This window comes from Styela clava, chromosome 2 (assembly GCF_964204865.1).
Source record: "Styela clava chromosome 2, kaStyClav1.hap1.2, whole genome shotgun sequence".
Classification (NCBI taxonomy): Eukaryota; Metazoa; Chordata; class Ascidiacea; order Stolidobranchia; family Styelidae; genus Styela; species Styela clava.
This window is the reverse complement of record NC_135251.1, coordinates 28181929-28184428: the sequence shown is the minus strand read 5'-3', so window position 1 is coordinate 28184428 and position 2500 is coordinate 28181929. Positions and strand designations below refer to the sequence as shown.

General features: G+C 55.9%; 1 pseudogene; it reads right to left on the bottom strand.

The window, feature by feature from the left end:
• Window positions 1-2500, bottom strand: part of LOC144420070 (large subunit ribosomal RNA) — a 7157-nt pseudogene that overhangs the window by 3705 nt on the left and 952 nt on the right.

The following is a 2500-nucleotide window of genomic DNA, read 5'->3' as shown; positions in this document are numbered from 1 at the left end:
CTGAAGCCGGTTTGACAGCTTCCCAGAGGGTGGTTTCCTTCCAGAGGGTTTATGTGATCCTCGATGGGAAGCTGATGAGCGGGAGGTCATCTCCGAAGCATGTTCATCGAGTATAGACCTCAACTCGTCACCGTCGAGTCGATGGTGGATGGCCTCGTCAAGCAGTGGGGCTCCCCAGGAAGTATGATCTGCTCTTCCTAAGGAGTCAAGATAAGTCCAGATGACCTCTTTCCAGCTGCTTTCCGAGGCGGCAACTTCTGGATGCTCCTCCGATGATTGTTTTTCTGGAGTTCTACTATCTTCGGTAGTCGTCTCTGTTGGTTTGACGATCTGCAGTTTCATTGACTTGAATTCTGCTCGTTTCGTCCTCGACTTGATAGCATCCAGAGTGCGATGAGGAAGGATTTTTTGCAGGAAGGCGTATCTGTTCTTTTTGATTCCTTCTTGCTCCAGGCGTGAATCTTCTTTTGCCAGCAAAAAATCCTCCTCGTGACTCCACCTCGCTCGAGATCGTACTGGGACACTATCTTGATGGAATGAAGTTGGATGTTGGCTTCTCCTGTGCAATCCTAAACCGGACTTTGTCGAAAACGCACGGTTACAATCGGAGCAGGAAAAGGTCAAAAGAGTGCCACTACTCTTCGGGATCCCGGCAGGTTCCCAACCACATCCCCCTGCGGCGGCAAGGGGTTCAGTGGACATTTTTTTCTTTTTTCTTGTGCTACCGGGTTTGGGTAATCCGAATGGGGGTGGTAGCCCCAAATGGATATTAAAGCCTATCCGATTTTAGCTACCTCGGAACTTCCAAGATGGTATTAGGCGGTTCCGAGGCATTGCCCGACTCTCGCCACGTGGAGGCTCCGGATAGGCACATGGTTTCCCCCGTTACAGAGGTCACCTTAAGAGAGTCATAGTTACTCCCGCCGTTTACCCGCGCTTGGTTGAATTTCTTCACTTTGACATTCAGAGCACTGGGCAGAAATCACATCGCGTCAACACCGGGTTGCGGCCATCGCGATGCTTTGTTTTAATTAAACAGTCGGATTCCCCTGGTCCGTACCAGTTCTAAGTTGGCTGTTCGACGCCGGCCGAAGCGAGCCGCGAGGCCCGCGCAGCTGCGGCAGTCCACGGATAGGGACCGGACGCAGGTCCGAGCTCACGCCGGCCGCCGTGAAGCGGAAAGCGTTCGCCCAGTCCGGTCAAGTCCCGGCATCCGCTTTGTACCTCAGCCCGACCGACCCAGCCCTTAGAGCCAATCCTTTTCCCGAAGTTACGGATCTGATTTGCCGACTTCCCTTGCCTACATTGTTCCGTCGGCCAGAGGCTGTTCACCTTGGAGACCTGCTGCGGATATGGGTACGGCCTCGCACGACAATTACACCATCTCCCTCGGATTTTCAAGGGCCGACGCGGGTTCACCGGACACCGCAAGAGACGCGGTGCTTTACGGAGCTGCCAGCCCTATCTCCGGGCGAACCGATTCCAGGGCCTGCGCTCCTTACCAAGAAAAGAGAACTCTTCCCGGGACCCACGCCAGCGTCTCCGAGTTCGGTTGCGTTGCCGCACCGGGCGCCGAAGCGCCAATCTCCGTGTCGAGGCTCGGGAATATTAACCAGATTCCCTTTCGGACACCGGGGGCGAAGACGAGCAACGCCCCCCGTCGAACTGCGTTCGCTTGTTCCTTAGGGCCGACTGACCCATGTTCAACTGCTGTTCACGCGGAACCCTTCTCCTCTTCGACCTTCAAAGCTCTCATTTGAATATTTGCTACTACCACCAAGATCTGCACCGACGGCTGCTCCACGCGAGCTCTCGCTCGACGCTTCGACGCCCGCCGCCGCGGCCTTCCTACTCGTCGCGACATAGCGCCGTGGAACGGCCCGTGTCGTCGCGACGGCCGGGTATAGGCCCGACGCTCCAGCGCCATCCATTTTCAGGGCTGGTTGATTCGGCAGGTGAGTTGTTACACACCCTTAGCGGATTCCGACTTCCATGGCCACCGTCCTGCTGTCTAGATCAACCAACACCTTTTGTGGGCTCTGATGAGCGTCGCGTCGGGCGCCTTAACCCGGCGTTCGGTTCATCCCGCATCGCCAGTCCTGCTTACCAAGAGTGGCCCACTGGGCACTCGCATTCGAGGCGCCCGACTCCAATTAAGCGAGCCGGGCTTCTTACCAATTTAAAGTTTGAGAATAGGTTGAGGACGTTTCGTCCCCAAGGCCTCTAATCATTCGCTTTACCAGATAAAACTGCGACAAAGCGCCAGCTATCCTGAGGGAAACTTCGGAAGGAACCAGCTACTAGATGGTTCGATTAGTCTTTCGCCCCTATACCCAAATAGGACGATCGATTTGCACGTCAGAATCGCTACGGTCCTCCACCAGAGTTTCCTCTGGCTTCGACCTTCCCAGGCATAGTTCACCATCTTTCGGGTCCCAACATGGACGCTCTTGCGCGACCGCCCCGGCAGAGCGGGTGCGATCGGCCGGTCGTGCGCCGG